An 18,758-nucleotide genomic window follows, 5' to 3' on the forward strand; every position below is an offset into this window, starting at 1 on the left:
CTAGTTAGCACCTCTTATCTTCTCCCAGTCTCATTGCCTTGATTTTCCCCTGTTATTGTTCAGTTGTGTCAATCATGCCCAACTCTTCATGACCCCATTTGAGATTTCTAGACAAAGATATTGGGATAGTTTGCCAGTTTCTTCTCCAGCTCATTTTGTAGATGAGGAAACTGAGACAAACAGGGTGAAGTGACTTGCTCAGGATCACACAGCTAGTAAGTGTCTGAGGATGAATTTGAATTCAGAACTTCCTAATTCTAGGCCTTGCTCTCTATCTTCTGTACTACATAATTGATCTTTTTAAATTTTATTTTCCCTACCCATAGCCAATGGAGACTTGAATTATGCTCTGTGTTACTTGTCACGTGACAGATAAGTATGGAGAGTTTACTTTCCTCCTGCTTTAACATCTTTTCACCTGATTGTTCTTCCACCAAAAAAGGCCTGAAGAGGAGTTTCTTCAAGGCTTAAGAACCAGAAATCTGAAGACTCTAAGAAAATATGAATCTTGACACTTTCCAATTCATCAAGTTTTTGTTTCTTTTGGTCTTACAAAGCTTTATGCCCTTTGGTGCTCAAGCTTCCCACCCAGAGTCCTGAGTTTCTATCTCTTTCACTATCTCCCTTCAAGTTCAGCTAAAATCTCATCTTCTATAGGAAGTCTTTCCTGATCCTTTTTTTGATTATTTGATTATTTAATACATAGTTTTTTTGGTACATATTTATATGTTGTCTCCCCCATTAGACATTGAGTTCTTCAACATCAAAGACTATCTTTTTACATTTCTTTGTATTCCAACACTTAGCACTATGTAAGTGCTTCAAAAATGCTTGTAAATTGGGGTAAACAATTCCCATCACATGATATCTCTTTACAGTAGAGCTCACAAACAGGGATGCAGTGTCATTAAATGTGATTTCAAGGACCACTGAATTGATAGAGGACAAGAGTGACCTGAGGGACCATCTAGTTTTGCTTCATTTTCCAGATGAGGAAGTAGGGGCCTGGACAGGTGAATTGGGGAAGGAATTATGGTGCCTCAGAAAAACTGCTAAATTTGTAGTCATAGATCTGTCACTATCCACCTATGTGACCTTTAGAAAGTCACTTAAACTCTTGGGGCCCAAGTTTTCTCATTTTTAAAATGACAGAGTTGTTGACCCCTTCAAATACTCTTCCATCTCTAAGTCTATGATCGTATGAGGTCACATCTTCTAAGTTACATAGGATAGTTAATATCAGTGTTGGTTTTAAAACTCAAGACTCCTAATATCTAGCACAGTGTTCTTTTTTACCACATCACATGGCCTCTCATTTTGACCATGGTGAGGGCCATTTTCATACTAAATGAATTCTTAAATTTTAAAATTAAGTTGATGGTATTACTGGCTCAAGATCAGCAAAATAAAACCTTCCTTTCAACAAGAAAATCAAACATGCCGAATACGTCCTCCCCCAAAAGATTTATTTATGGCTTTCTTTTTAAAATTCTTTCCTTTGGTTTGGTTAAGACGTGCATAGGGTTCTTTGAAGTGGGCTAGACATGTTTTTTGCATGTGTGTGCAGCTGTTTCACTCTGCAGAGCTGGTATAGAGAAACCACTTTTTTTTCATATGAATTATAGTCATTGACATGGTGGGTTGTGTGTAAGAACCAAGACTCTTAGGTTGTTAGAGCTAGAAAGGCTTTGAGATATGGCGAAGTCCAATCTTTTATTTTGCAGATGAGGATATTGAGGTCCAGAGCTGCTGGGAAGTGACTTAAGGCTTACTGTATTATTTCAGCATATATATGTAACCATTGTATTACACAATTGTTATTGGAAAGCTGTCTATATAGATATTTACAATTTCTACAATCCAGCTTTTTTGATATCTTCATTTCATAGAAACTGCTTTCTCTAATAATGCCAGTGATATCTTTTTTTTTTACGGTAACAATTTTTTTCATTTCACTTTTATTTGCACTCTAATGTCATATTTACTCCGTGCCATAAGCTTTTTGTTTCTTCAATTTCTTTTGGGATATCTTTTTCTTTTGAGCAACTTCCTCTTCTGGTTTAGGAACAATTTGTTCCTTTTCAGTAAGTATCATTTGAATATGACAAGGAGAACTCATATATGGGTTGATTCAGCCATGAGCCCTGTAAGTACTCCATCTCATTTTGGGAGCCTTGTTAACCTGGATATGCTCAATGACAAGAGAATCCACACCCAAACCATTTAATTCAGTGTTGCTCTCTGCATTTTTAAGCATATGCAGTAAGAACTCAGCACTCTTTTTTGGCCAACGACCCTGTGTCCAACCCCACTGCTTAGCCTGGGCACACCTGCCAATGCCACCATTATATCGATGGAATGGAACACATTGTTTCTTCAATGTGACATCTTTCAAATACTTGGTAGTTTTTTGGATGTGCATGCCCTTGATGGCTTGAGCTGTTTCACAAGTGTTCTTGAAGTGGACCTGGAGATTTGAACCCCTTGACTTGCATGATTTTGTGGGGTTCTCTGGATCAAGAGAATACCTCACCATTTTAAATGATTACCTAGGATGGCTCAAGGGAAGAGCCTAGTGATATCTTAATTGCCAAATTTAATGGCCTTTTCTCAGTCTTCATTTTTCTTGACTTTTCTATGGCCTTTGATACTATTGGTCAACTTCTTTTTTCTGACTTTAATATTTTCTTCTCTCTAGGTTTTTTTGGAGACCACTCTTTCCTGCCTTTCCTCCCACCTCTAAGATCATTTCTTATTCTCCTAAAGGATTTTTACCTAGCACTGTTGTGTCTCATACAGCTCTGTCTTGGGTCCTTTTTTCCTTCTACTTTTATACAGTGCCACTTGATATAGTAGCTTATCCACTCTCAAAATTTAGTTATCATCTCTGTAGTGATGATTCTCATATTGACCCATCCTACCTACCCTAATCTCACTGCTGACCTCTAATCTTGCATCTTCAACACGCTTTCATACAACTTAATCCAACATATCCAAAACTGAACTCATCTTTCCCCCAAACTTTGACCCACTCCAATCATTCCATATTATTGTAGAGAGCACCTCCATCTTCCTGATTTCCCAGACTTGAAACCTGGGGGGTCATATTTGACTTTCATTATTTTTCACCCCATCCAGTTTTTTGCAAAGACCTGTGGACTTTTCTTGCAATATCTCTCAAATACATCCCATTTTCTTCTCTGAAACTGACACCACTTTGGTACAAGGTCTCATCATTTCACATTTGGATTATGGCTACAACCTACTGGTGGTTAGCCTGCCTCAATTCTCTCCTGCTCTGGTTCCCTTTATTTAGTCTCCAAAGTGGCTTTTCTAAATGTAGTTCTGATCATGTCACCCTCCTACTCAATAAACTCTAGCAGTCTCAACTTCCAGAATTAATTACAAAATTCTTTATTTGCTATTCAGTGCCCCTTACTTATCACTTCCCCTTCACCTCTACTCCCACCTTCCTAGTCTACTTGCATCTTACTCCCTGCCAGATACTTTTTCATACAATGATAATGAGCATCTTGCTATTCCAGGAAGAAGACAGTTTTAGTTCTGGACATTTTCTCTTAAAATAGAACTGTTGCTTTTCTGATTGGCTAAAGAAAAGGCTAGGGCACCTCATGCTAAAGTTCATTGGCTGGGAATTCACAAAATCTTTGTGTGAAAGCCTATTGAGATTATTGCTCTCTGTGGTTCCCTAGTCTGAGAGAAATCCTGTGTTTCCTTCCACTGAAAATTGGGAGGGGATAATACAGGTTTTTACATCATTTTTGCTAGGAGTTCTAAGCCAGAAGAGGCTTAGGAATGATAAGGCAAAATAAAATCTACTATTTCCAGATTGGAAGGGACTTGGAAGTTATTTGGGTCAAAGGAACTGTCTGTCACTTAAAATTGTAACTTTTTTTTTTCAGCATCCTTTTGTGAGTGGCTGGAAACCACTGCTTCCTCTGCTGAAGAAAAAGAATGATTTTCCCAACAGAAGAGTGGTGAGGACCAAATATGGAGCAGTTAGGAGAAAAGACTCTTCAAGCAGATTGTTCCTAAAAGGACTAGAGACAGCCAAGTTTGCAATCTAGAGTTGTGGGTTGTTGCCCTGGGAAGGTGGGTTTCTTCACCCATGTACCTCCAACTAATTTTCTAAAAACATAAACCCACTTTCCTCCAAGGATGCTCCCATTTCGGTGGGAGAATGTGAACCATGTTTATAGGTATACTGGGATGTTTAGATTATTCCTGGTTTTTTCCTTCTGCATAAATGTTTTGATTATTCCTATTTTTTTCCTGTTACTAAGTAAATGAGGCAGCTAGGTAGTACCTTGGATGGTGTGCTGGGCCTGAAGACAAGAAGGTCTGAGTTCAAATGTGGTATTAGACACTTAAGTAACTGTGGGACCCTGGGCAATTTCTTTATTTTTAATTTATGGAATAAAGCAAGCATTTCCATTACACAGTATAATAAAAAAAGGTGATTGTACATGAAACTACAAATATATTAAGGACAACTTGCTATTCCTTTAAAATATATAATTAAGTTATCATGTAAATATTTCTTCCCTTTTTCCTCCATTTCTTTCCCATTTCCATATATATATATATATATATATATACACACACACATATACACACATACACACACACTCAAAATTATTCTATACATGCTTCTATTTATCCATATTTTTGGGTGCAGATAACATCTTTCTTCATATGTCCTTTTCACTTGGACATTTAGAATAATCAAAATAATCTTTGCTCAAAGTCATTCTTTTGGCTTTTCCAAGGCAATAGGCTTTAAGTGACTAGTCCAAGGTCATACAGCCAGGAAATTATTGTGTCTGAAGTAAAATTTGGTGCTCTATCCATTGCACCACCTAACTGTCCTCAAAGTCATTCTTAAAACAATATTGCTGCTACTATATACAATGCTCTCAGCTCTGCTCACTTCATTATTTATTCTTTTTGCTTCAGCTTCTCAATTGTAAAATGGGGATAAGGACAGTATATATTTTGAAGGACTGTTGTGAGGATCAAATGAGATAGTATTTGTAAAGTGCTTAGCACTTTATAGTTGGTACTATAAAAATGCTTGTTTTCTTTCCCGTCCCCTGTTCTTTCTTGGATTGCCAATGTATTGGGCAAAAAAAAAAAAAAAATAGGGTTGAAAAACTGCACTGCAAATGTAGCAGTACTTTCCCTTTAACACCACTCAAGAAATATCAATGGAATTCTTGGGGAAGGAAACACTATAATTTTGCAATTGTCATAATTATTAATTAAACTAATTGTTATTTAATAATAACAAAGGGTTTAAGTCTCCAAGGAAATTGTTTTGGAGTAAATTCTATGTTGGATCTATGTTGAGACCTTAAAACAAGATCTCAGGATCATAGATTTAGAACAAGACAGAACCTCAGAGGAAATCATTGAGTTAAGTGCCCACTACCTCCACTCCCTGATTTTATTGAGTTTAAGTGATTTATACAAAGTCACATGGAGAGTAATAGAGATCAGATTTGAACTCTAGGGGTGGCTAGGTGAATAGAGCACCAGCCCTGGAGTCAGGAGTACCTGAGTTCAGACCTCAGACAATCAGTAATTACCTAGCTGTGTGGCCTTGGGCAAGTCACTTAACCCCATTGCTTTGCAAAAAAAAAAAAGACAAACCTAACCCCCCCAACAGATTTGAACCTAGTCTTTTGACTCCAAAAGTTATAATAATTTCTCTTTTCTTGGAAAAAGTCAGTCATAAACTCATAGAGTTGGGAGGATAGGATGGATGAAATATTTAATGTGGATATTTGATAGAAATGGAAGCAGAGAATGGTACTCAAATGGACATAAGAATCATAGAATTTCAGAGGTAAAATGTCCGTTAGAGATCCTTAAGAATTATCTATTAAGGTATAGATAAATTGATAGGGGAGGGTATTCCCTTTGATGAGAAAGTATATGCCAACTGAAAATGTTCTACAACTAGGGCCCAGTTAGTGTGAACAAAAAAATTTCAATGAAGTGGTTTCATTATTCAGATCCATACTGTATGCTTCCTATATTATATTTTATGTAATTATAACTGTTGTGAATTTGAATACTTACAAGCAAATCACAGGATTGATTTATTCACTCAAAGCAACCTAAGCTATATAACTCAATGTAAAAAAAGAAAATTCAACAAGAGGCAAGGCATTTCTAGTTAATCTTTAGCTAATTAGAAATTACATTGAATTGTAAATACTACTGTCTCTGTGCTTTCTAGTTCATCTCTCACATAGAAGTAATCAATTCTGCTAGAATACACCAGCTATTTGTAGTTTAGATTCTACAGTGAATTAGAATAAAGATCTGGCAGTCAGCCATGGCTAGATCTGGAAGAACAAATGATCAGAAAGTTCTCACCTATCAACCCAGATTTTATGATGGGTTTTTATCATTGAGAATCTCTTAAGATCATTATATAATTGGGGCAGCTAGGTGGCACAGTGAATAGAGCACTGGCTTTGGAGTCAGGAGTACCTGGGTTCAAATCTGACCTCAGACACCTAGCCGTGTGACCTTGGGTAAGCCACTTAACTCCTTTGCCTTGCAAAACAAAAACCCTAAAAAAAAAGAGTATTATATAATTTCTTGCATCCCTATTTTCAGGAGAAATTCATAACCTGTGCTACCTAGATTCAAGTCCCACTCTAGATGCTTCTAAGTTGTGACTCTGGGCAAATCCTTATCCTCTCTGAGTCTCAGTTTCTTCATTGTAAAATTGTGATAATAACAACATTTATCTCATTTCTAATATAATTTTAGTTAGTGGTATGCTTTTGTCAGTAGTGAATAAATTAACATATGGTAAAAGGAATCATACTGCTTTTAACAAATTTTGTAAAGACACTGACTTTATTGCATATAAATTCAGCAAAACTGATGCTGGTGAGAATGAGGTATTATGTGACTAAATTTTATACTGTGTCTTTCCTCTAGGTCAGAACCACCTTCTGTGGCTCTGGGAGACCCCAGGAAGAGTAAATGAAGATAAAGGAGATCTACCTTTGCAATATAACTTCCCACCTGTAGAAAGACACAGAAAAGTGAATTCTGATAACTTGTTCATTACCTGCTTTCATGGTAAGAAAAATGGGGACTTACTATATTACCATGGGTCACTGTATAATAGATTAAAAGCTATGAAAAAACTCTCATATCAAAGACAAACGTTGAATAAATGAACTCACTAAGTCACCCAAGTGAGATGTTACATATAAATCTCTTCTTTTTATTCTTATTCTATAGCACTGTCTTAGGGTTTACAGATCAGGATATTAGACAAGTATGCTTGTGGTTCAGACAGAAAAAAATCAAGGCACCTTCCTCCTCCCCGGCCTTGGACTCTCATTTTGCCCTTTAAACTAGCAACTGCCAATTGACCTCTAAACTTATCCCATCTGCTTTTGGATGAAGAATCTCCTGAGCCAAAACTGTGTGGACATGTCATACTCTGGCCAAGTGGATCCTGTGCTACTGAAATCAATTTTGAACTTTGGACCAAGACTCCCCACCCATGATCTTCAGTTTCCTCCCCTCTCCTTTTCCTTTCTTTCCCTAGAAGTTTGGGGCATTCCAAGCCTGAAATTTCTCTTGGAACTGGGAGACTTCTTTTTTCTCAAAAATTAATTTCTCCTTGAAGTTGAAAATTTTATTTGTTTTTTTTGGGCCAAAATATGATAAAATTGTTGATCAATGAATTGCCAAATGGTGTCTGCTATTGTTTCAATGAAATTTCAATAGATGACAATTAGGAACAACCAGGGAAAAGAGATTCTTTTCCCAAAGAAATATTTGTGACTGGAGTTTTGGAGGTAAAAGGAAAACATTATTCATTTATTTTTATAACTTCCTAGACCTGAGGGCCTACCACAGTTAAGGCAACTAGCGGTGCAGTCTTCCTGGTGTCAGGAAGTCTGAAGTTCAAATTTGACTTCAGATACTTGCTAGTTGTGTGACCCTGAGCAAGTCACTTAACCCTGTCTCAGTTTCCTTATCTGTAAAATGAACTGGAGAAGAAAATGGCAATTCACTCCAGTCAGGAAAATTCCAAGTGGAGTCATGCAGAGTGGGATACAACTGAAAATGACTGAACAATTAGGCCATAAAGGATATATTTATAATTAATTTTTCTGGTCAAATTAATTAGCAACAGTAACTAGTCAGCAGTTGAGGTTAGTAGACACTGTTTTACTGCAATCTGGTTTGAAAGGAAAACCAGTCCCCACAGTGGGAGTGCAGCCCGAAAGTTACATCAATCTCCCCAGCACCCCATTTTCTCACCAGCCAAGAGTAATTCTCACTTTAGCCCACCTGCTCACCTGTACCAAAACAGTAAACGACTACTGCTTCTTTGCAAAGATGTCTTGGGAACCATTTGACTTTTAATACAGTAGACCATGTATTTTGAGGGTTGGGTGAATCTTCTAGATATTGATTGTAGTTGATGACTGTATTTTTGGGGATCAAAAGAACAAAAAGAGGGTCTTGTTTTTGTTTGGCTGGTAATTATGACTTTTTTGGCTAGAGGTTAGAATGTGAGTTAGGAAACTCACCTCTGTTTTCTATTGATATGGGCAATATGCCTGTGATCATATTTTGGCTAAAACAAATCAATGTCTGAGTTTACATTCAGGTTCAGATGTGGTAAGTGCAAACTGTTGCCTTTCAGTAATGAGAGGGCTGTGTCACAATTGGCTCTAGGCAAAATTGTGAAATAAGGAAATCAGCCATCTCCAATTCTCCTTATGCCTAAGGCCCACCCTAGCTGGTTTCAGGTGGAGGTAAGAGGAGATTTCACAGATTAACCTTTATTTTCAGAAGTATTTCAGGGTAGGTTATCATTAGCTTACTTTTGCTTGGCAGTTCTTTGAGGTTTTCTGAAGGTCATACTCTGTGGATACAGTTTGGAAGAAGTTGGTATGGGTGACCTGAGGAATCTCTAGAGAGTTGATGCTCTGGTTCTTCTTTCCCCTTTTTTAAAATCATTCTTCTCCCATACTATATCTGTGCATAAAAGGATCACCCTATCTGGTTCAAAAACATCCCTGACTAGTTACTAAGGCATTGTTGGTGGAGTTGTGAACTGATCCAACCTTTCTGGAGAGCAAACTGTGCTTACCCTTTGATCCAGCAATACAGTATTAGAATCTATATATTAAAGAGAACACAAAAAGGGGAAAAGAACCAAATGTACAAGAATATTAATCATAGCAGTTCTTTTTGTGGTGGCAAAGAATTTGAAATTGAGGGGATGCCCATTGATTAGGGAATGGTTGAACAAGATGTGGTATATGAATATAATGGAATATTATCGCTTTATAAGAAACAATGAGCAGGCAGATTTCAGAAAAACCTGTAAAGATTTACATGAACTGAAGGTGAGTGAAGTGAGTAGAAGCAGTAAAACATTGTACACTTTAACATCAGCATTGTGCAAGGATTAACTATGATAGATATAGCTCTTCTTAGCAATACAGCAATGAAAGACCAGTGATGGGAAATCATATCCAAAGAATTATGGAATCTGAATGCAGATCAAAGTCTACTATTTTCACTTTTTCAAATTTGTTTTTTGTTTCTTGCTTTTTGTGGATTTCCCTTTTTTGTTCTAATTCTTTTTTTTTAACAGAATGATTAATATGGAAATATATGTAACATGACTTTACATGTACGACCTATATCAGATTTCTTGTTTATCTTAGGATGGGGGTAAGGGTGGGAGGGAGAAAACTACAAAAAATGAATGTTGAAAATTATATTTATATATATATAATTGAAAAAATAATAATTTAAAAAAGAACATCCCTCAAAAGAAGAATTCCCTACTTTCAAAGATAACTCATAGGTCCCAGCATGATGCCTAAGTAGATACTTAGTATATAATCATTAATTTGATCTTATTTATTTATCCTAAAGTGAGAAAAGTTGTCTGTTTTAGACCCTTTGTATTTTTTTCCATGAATAGATCCTAGAGAGTTCTAGTTGCTTTAATATATTAAAAAACACATGGTATCCAGGTTACCATATGTTTTTCCAATTAATCTAGACATTCCAATTGTCAATTTTATAAACTTCCATGTTGTATTAAAAAGGCTCTTGCTCCTAGGATGTAAAATGGAAAAGAAAGATATTTACCCACACTTATCTACACCCAGACCAGGGCTAGATGGAGATTTGGAGCAGGGGAAAGAGAAAAATTAAGGCAAATAAAATCTCTCTCTTTTTCTTGTATTCCCAGTCACTAATCACCACCATAAGCTCCTATGCAATCCTTTTTCTTCCCATGAGAGAGAAAAATGGAAGAAAGGGAGAGAGACAGAGACAGAGAGATAAGGGCAAGAGGGAAAGAGCAACTGGAAAAAGAAAGGAAGAAAGAAAGAAAGAAGAGATAGAAAAATCAGAATATTTTAAGAAGACTAGGAAGAAAACAGGAGACCACAAGAAGAGGATAGAAAGAATTCAAGAGTATGTTTCAGAACTGTTTTTGCTCATTCAGAAAAAAAAAAAGTCAAGTAATTAAGTCTTCCTTCTAAACCTGGAATTTCTGCATAGTTGTGGTATAGTAGTTCACCCAATGAAAACAGACACTTATTTAGTTCACAAAACACTTTGCATTTATTATCTCATTTGAACCTCATAATAATTTTGTGAGGTAGGTACTACAGTTATTAATAGCTACGTTTTATAGAACAGGAATTTTTGGCTCATTCAGGTTAAGTATCATGCCCAAAGTTACAGAGGCAGGATATAAACTGATTTTCCTGACTCTATGCGTGTCTTCTCATTCTATTAATTATATATGGTGCATACACATACACACACACACACACACACACACACACACACACACACACACACGAAACAGTGTGCCCCAGGGGGTTTATGGGAGAAATGTTGCGTTGTTACTTTTCTCATTTGGCTATTTATTTCATTAAATGCTTTTACCTTGAATTGATTGTATCCTCTGACTGACTAATAAAAGAAAACATATTGGTACAGGCTCTCAGTGTTTCTATGTGGCTTTAATGCAAACCCACAGAGTATATTTGACCTGGAGTAGCTTTTCTAGCTTAAATGTCTTGAATGTAAGGGGAATTTTCCAGGTACAAATTACTTACTTCAAACCCTAGTTTGAAATTAATAATAAAACTATATCTAATCCCCAAATAATGAACATTTTTGAATTAAGGTGATGAGACAGGGGCATGTCTAGAGGGAGAGAGTATAAGGATGGGTAACAGAAGGGCATTTTCCCTACTCTGCTCCATCCCTTTGGGTTCAAGAACTTCACAGAGTCCTGGGGAAAGGGATAAAGGGAAAGAGAAGAGAGGTTTAATATTTTTCTGAAAAATTTACCTGAAATCAAAGGATTTTTCTGAAAAATCCAAGTATAACTCTGAGGATGGATGAGCACCAGGGACTGAATAATAATTAGACTATAGGAATTTCTTAAAGTTGAGGAAGACATTTAATAAATTTATATTCTCAGAGCTAAAACTAGAGAATATAGAATTGTGGAGAGGAACAATGACTAAGTCAAACAATATAGCCAGGTGTCAAACTGTGTTTGGGAGAAATATTTAGAGAAATCCAACTGCTGCCCAAATGCAGCCAAGAATTTAAGTATGTTTGCAAAGCTGGGGGCTTGGTATACTGGGGGGTAAAAGTGCACCACGTTTTTCAGTCATTTCCTTTGAAGGTAGTATGTAATTGTATGAATCAGAATCCTCCCCCCTGGAGGAAAAACAGGAATATAAACTTCCAAGTTTTTCTTCATCATTTTTTTTCCTTGTCTCTGGGGAGAAGATGGGAGCTTTCTTTCTTTTTACTTTGTGATGTGATCTGCTATGACAGCTGGCGGTACCACTGTAACAGCAACAGCTGGGAATGGTCATGTCATGTTTTCTGGACCATGTAACCCAGACCAGAAATCTGTGTCCATCAGCCATCAGTCACCTCCCTAGGAAACTGCATGGGAAATGAATTAAGTGGCCAGAGGAGTCCAACAGAATCCAGATTTTGAAATTGAACTCTACTTGCTTAAGTGAGCCTGGTGTCCATTTTCTGGATTTTATTAACCTTCACTTTACTTGACTCCACAAATCCCATCGGTATTTGAGATATGTTCTTGTCCAATCAGAGTTTTCATTGTCTTTTCAAATTCAACATCTTTTACATAAGAAGAAATTGTAGAGCTCTCCCTGTCTCTCTCTGTCTTTATCTCTGTCTCTGTCTCTATCTCTCTTTCTCTGTCTTTCTCTGACTCTCTGTCTCTCTCTCCCTCCCCCACACACATTCTCCATAAATATAAATATACACATACACATATGATTCTGAACATAATAAAACACCTAATAAAAACATTTGTATCTCTGGGCATATTCTCAAACTCCCCCAGGCAGGTTGAGTCTCCAGAGAACTGATGATTACTTTTTGCTCTCAGAGTTATAGGAGTTGAATCTCAGGGCTTATGTCTTTAATTATTACTGATTATGAGCTCCCATTTAGTGTGTTCCTGTCAGTATCAATTAACCAGGTATCAAAAATTGTCATTTTTGAAAACAAAATTTTATTCATATCTTTTGTTTTTAAATTGCCTAAATTTCCCTCTGTATGTCTTCCAATGAGCCATGCCATGTAACAAATAATATTTTTTAAAATAAAAGGATAGAGAAAAGAAAACAACAGTAAAAGTAATGAAGTAAAAACAAGCAATCCGGCCTTCCCCATTACATATGTGATGTTCCCCACTCTTGGACCTCCCATTTCAGTTAAAGAGTAGGGGGGGACATGTTTTCTATTCACTTCTTTGGGTCTATTTGTTTTTTATAACTTCCTTTCCTAAAGAGGATAAAAATCCTCTTAAAAGATTCACTTTTGGTTGTTTTGTGGTAGTCTTTTCATTTACATAATTGAAATCATAGTGTATATTGTTTTTTGACTCGGCTTAGCCAATTTTGCATCAGTTCATGTAAATCTTTCCATGCTTCTTAATAGTTATAAAGTACCAAAAGTTGTTTAGCTGTGAACCAATCCATCAGTATATACTTTGTTTTTCATTCTTTACTACCACATATGCTACCACAAAATGTGCTGCTATAAATATTTTGAAATATGTGGAAAGTTACAACTTTGCTCAGCTAGGCTATCTCCTTACAGAATACAGGGTATTGACTGTTAATCTACTACTAAGAAGTCAATCAAATCTACTGTCACTGTGGTCAACTACAGCTGCTTCTGACTCTAGTGGTTGCTGAGGGGACTTCCAATGTCTCTTTTGACCTTTCAAAGTTCACAAGATAATAACTTGGTCTGTTTTGTTTGAGAATACTCTTCAATTCCTTCATTCAGTTGTTAAACATTTATTAAGGTGTAGTGAATAGAAAGGGCCAAACCTAGAAATAGGGAGACCTGATTTAGATATGGTCTCAGACTTGTGTAAACCTGAGCATGTTACTTAACCTTAGTTTCCTTATCTGTAAACTGAGTTGTAGAAGGAATGGCAAACTGCTCCAGTATCTTCCAAGAAAACCCCCAAAGAGGTCACGAAAATTTGCAAAGAACTGAAAGCCTGAACAAAAAAAAAAAAGTGTCTCGGCACATTTAACAGGGAGACACAGTGCTAAATGCTGGGAGTACAAAAAACCAAAACAAAACACAAAATAATCCCTGCCCTTGAGGTACTTAAATTCTAATGAGGGAAGACAACTCACAAAAAAGTAGCTGGACTGGGTGAAAGGGGCGGGGGTGGGGGGGGTGGGGGGAGGATAAGCAACATGATGAAGTCCAGTCCAAAGAAGTACAGCTGGTTGGGAAATGAAGAGATGTTTGGTCTGGGGGTTCTCTTGAAATAAAGGTTGGAGGAAGAGTTCCTTTCCCTACCCTCCTGCACTCTAAAGAGAAGGACTGAAGTTACTGAGGGTACCATGATGTGTGAACATCAAGGATGAAGCACAAAACAATAGAAATAAAGGTGGCATATACTCAGGTCAAAGGATGATTGGACGGGAGATAATGTAGTCTCATTTACCCATTGTACCACAGCAAACTTCCTGTTCTCTCAGTTCTAGTTCATCATCTGTTCTTTCAGCTTCTCAATCAATTAGAAACCTCTTCATTACTCCTTCATATTAGTTACTCATGAACAGTTTCCATATGTAGGATTGAAATCCAGCAGGGAATAGTGTTCATATTCTTTGGAATCCACCAAAAATGAAAGAAAATCTGCACATACTTTAAGGTATGGACCCTCATTAGACACATTCAAGATAAAAAAGAAAAAGAAAATTTTAAAGGAAGTTATGAATTTCTGTTACATACAGTTTGTTTTTCCTTCTAAGTATATAATAAATTCAACATATAGCTTTCTTTTTTTTTAATGAGAGTTTATTGATGTCTTCATAAGAAAGTATCCCCATCTATCCCTTTTCCAGAAAGCCATGCTATATAGCAACTAACATTTTTTAATGATATGTAAAAAGAAAGGAAAAAATTCATACTACTGATCAGTACATTGTAAAAGTCTGAAAACTTGTACAATATGTAATAATACCTTTAGACCTCTCATCTTCATGAAAGGGTAGGTTAGGAGTATTCTCTTATCTTTTCATTCTAGTCATGGTTGATCTCTTTGGAATTTTGTTACATTTACTTTTGATTTTTGTGTGTTGTTGTTCAATATATTTACATTTACATATTTATATTTTCAATGTGTATTACATGTTGTTGTTACTGTGTATATTGTTTTCTAGGCTCTGCTTACTCCATTCTTCATCAGTTCATTTCCATGCTTCTCTGCATTCATCCCATCATAATTTGCTTAGTCATTCATCTATCAATGAGCACCTAATTTATTTCTAATTCTTTTCTTCCACAAAAGGTTCTGGTAAAAATATTTTGGTATATATGGGAATTTTCTTCTTATCAGTGGCTTCCTTGATTCATAAACCCAATAATAGAATCACTAGTTCAGAAGTTATGGACATTTTAGTCACCTTGGACAATTCCAAATTGCTCTCTAAGATGGTTGTACCATTTCACACCTCCACAAAATATTAGTGAACCTTTCATTCTATAACTTTATTTATTTGACCATAACAGTTTTTTTTTTTTTTGGTCACCTTTTCCAGTTTGCAGAGTTTGAGGTGAAATGTCAGAGTTAGTTGTCTTTTTTTTTTTTTTTTTTAAGTTTTTGCAAGGCAATGGGGGTAAGTGGTTTGCCCAAGGCCATACAGCTAGGTAATTATTAAGTGTCTGAGGTCAGATTTGAACTCAGGTACTCCTGACTCCAGGGTCAGTACTCTATCCACTGAGCCACCTAGCTGCCCCAGAGTTAGTTTGATTAGTAATTATTCTTTTGAGAACTGTTTGTTTATATCCTTTGAACACTTATCTATTGGAGTACATTTGCATACAATACATGTTCATATGCATGTACACAAAACATATATAAAAACATTATACACATATTATACATATGTTTTCCCTTAGCTATCAATTTCTTATCAGATAAATTTGATTTTAGGTCTTGATTCTTTAGTACAGTATATAAGTGATCTCTCCTAGGTTTATGTGTGTATTTTTAAGTAGCACAAATGCTATTTTTGTGTATTAAATCCTGATCCAAAAACCCTAATTCTATTCTCTCACCCCCATCTTCCTAACCAACTAACTTAACTGGTCATTTCCCAAACCTGACATTTTCTTCTGAAACATCAAGAGAGTCAGTTTCCTGCCCAGGACTTCATAAACCCAGACATAGTCTTGGTTCTTTTCTCACTCCACGAATAATGATGAGTAGATATTAGTTGTCCAATACAACAAGTCTCAAGAGATGCTCCCTTGTCTAGTTTTAGTTATGAGCATGACCATTACTTTTCAAATCACTTATACAATGCTGAATGACTCAGAAGCTCTAGGATTTCATTATTCATTTTATTCCTCCCATGGATGAGCATGGAACTGGAATGAAATTTCCGGTGGGAGGTTAAATCCTTTCAACCCATGCAATGAAGAAGGTTAGCTTCCAAGTTGCTTCAATCATAAAGACAACATGAGATGCAAAAGAAGTGGTTTTCTAAGGAAGCATCACTTATTCTATCCCTGCAATGATAGAATTTTACTCAGAAGGGGGCATCCTAGTCGCCTTTACAGATCTCCTAGTCCAAATCACCCATCTCCAAGATCTTGGCCTGGAACCCAGGCCAATGTTCCATTAACTAAAGGACATTTCTAGTTACTCAACAGCCTTCTGATTACCATTTAAATGAATGCTTACAGTCTCCCTTGTCCTCTAAAGTATTGAGAATTACTTTGCATAAGCTTTTCTAGGCTTAAAAACTAGAGGAAAAAACAATTCCTTTAGACCACATTTACTTAGTCTGAATTTTTTTGGTGGTGGTGGGGATATCAAGTAGCTAGTGCATTGAAATGTAGGGTAAATTAATCCTGAGATTAGGATGACCTGGGTTCGTGTCCTGCCATTCACACATAATGGGGAAATCACAACCTCTTTGGAGATCTCTCTAAATTGAAAAACTGCTGAAAAACTGGTCATCTTTTGTGGAGGGAGTCTGTACATAAGGAGTTCCTCAAAACAATAAAAATCACAGTTATGAAACCAAATATAGGAAATTATGTCAGTTTCCCTTGTTTCAGTAAATTGTATCCCCTCCTCAATTACTAGGCATTTACTCTGTATATATTTCATATTTATCTGTGTATATATGTATATTATGTATGTGTATATATTTATTTGTGCATCTCTCTCTGTAAATAAATATATATTTGTATAAATGTTTTTCCTCTAGTATAATGAAACCCCTTGAGGCAGAGAGTTTGTATTCCTAGTACCCAACACAAAATAGTTGTTTGATAAATGCATGTGGAATTGAATTAAACTTTTTAGGAAAAAAAAAACTTTTTTAGGGAGTGGGGAAGGATGGAGTGGAGAAAAGAGTCCTTAAAAATGGCAAGAAGGTCACTTAACCTTGATTGTCTCATCAACCCCCCCCCACTGAAAACAACAATTAAAAAAAAGGAAATGGAAAGAAGGGGGAAGGGTATTCAGATGGGGAATATGCACTAAACTAATTTTAGAAATCTGCTTTTACTATCTGAGTTCCATGAACTCAGCCAAAAATTCAAAGTCCAAAATGGTTACCTCATGGCTTAGGAGACATCAGACACATATTTGAACAGCCTGCCCTGAGGCTTCTTTTATCACATGTTTCTTGTCCTTGGATTGCAGTTGATATGAGCTGCTAGAGATTCTCAACAATCCACTCATTGGCATCTCCCTTAAAAAAAAAATTCCTGCTAAATCCACCCCACCCCATTAAAAATATTTTTAAAATGGCCAACAAATGTCAAGAAATAAGCTCCAGCAATGAATTGTAGGACTTAAGGCAATTGGAGAATCTGGACAAAATGAAAGCTTATGCTTGGGTTCATGGTTGTCTTTTGGACATGAAAGTGGAAATGGGACACTTAGGTCCACTAAGGGCCAAGCTTCAAAGAGATGGAGTGTAATTGAAGCAAATGCCAACATAGACCTGATGGACAGGAGCAAGGGAGTTTAGGCTTAAAAAAAGTTAACATTCCTATTTTCTAAACAGGAAAAATATTTCTTGTAGGACTTTCCAACCCCCACCCCTCCTCTAGAGAGTGAACAAAGTTTTTTCCCATTTCATAAAGTGATTTTCTTGTGATTCACTTGAGTTGTTCCCAGCTCAGGCTCTGGGTATCAGCTATTCTGGCATCCATTCAGAATGGGATGAGGATGGAAAAGACTGCAGAGTTTATGGCATTTCTCCATAGACCCCCTCTGCACCCCTTTCCCAAATCTCATCTTTCATTTCTCATTGAAAGCTTAACCTTGTCCTGTAAGATACTAAAAACAAAACCATGGAAATGTAGCATGTTGTAACGTATATACAGTTGCTCTCCCCCAAACCCCATGGAGATTAATAAACTATTTTCCTCTTCCCCAGTGGGGATGGGTGTGTGTGTGTGTGTGTATTAAACTCAGAAGCATTGAGAGTTTTAAGTGACTTGCCCTTGGTCACACAATCAGAATAGGTTAGAAGTCAAACTTGAACCCATATCTTCCTGAAGCTAACTCTAACTCTGTACACACACACACACACACAATCTCTCTTTCCATATATGTATACTCTCTCTATATACCATGACAAGCTCCCTTCCCTCCTCAATCTTACCATTGCATCTGAGGTCTGAGAAGCAGAAGGGAATGGAATTATAGAGAATAGAGAACCTTGGGAAGCTATGCCATTCTAGATCTTTTCATTCTACACCTATATCTCTCCTTTCTTGGAGGTGACAACCCAATCTCTCTAATCATCTCTAGGTGCACAGTCCTCCCAGTATGTAGTCTATCTTCTCCACACGTCCCACGGAACTCTCTTTAACTTAAAAATAATATACTTTCTGTTAATTCAAGAAGAGCTCACAGATATCTTAGGTTCTCTTAAAAGTCAGCCACTTCAGGCTACCTACCTCTGGAGTTTTTGGCACAATCATCTATGGTCTGAGCAAAACAACCCTTCCCCTAAGGTCTGGACTTGCATCTTGGGGTCACAAATAGCTTCCACCACTTTCATGCTACAAGATTCTGGGATAGATAAATGCCAAAGATCTAGAGCATGACACTGGAAGTTTCTTACACTAATGAAATCATAGGTCCCCTCCAAAAA

The 18,758-nt window shown here is 36.6% G+C and overlaps 1 pseudogene; it reads right to left on the reverse strand.

Annotated features, from left to right (window-relative positions):
* Positions 1-1,981: 1,981 nt before the first annotated feature.
* Positions 1,982-2,544, reverse strand: LOC141499259 (large ribosomal subunit protein uL22-like; annotated as a pseudogene).
* Positions 2,545-18,758: the final 16,214 nt, after the last annotated feature.

Source organism: Macrotis lagotis, chromosome X, assembly GCF_037893015.1.
Source record: "Macrotis lagotis isolate mMagLag1 chromosome X, bilby.v1.9.chrom.fasta, whole genome shotgun sequence".
NCBI lineage: Eukaryota > Metazoa > Chordata > Mammalia > Peramelemorphia > Peramelidae > Macrotis > Macrotis lagotis.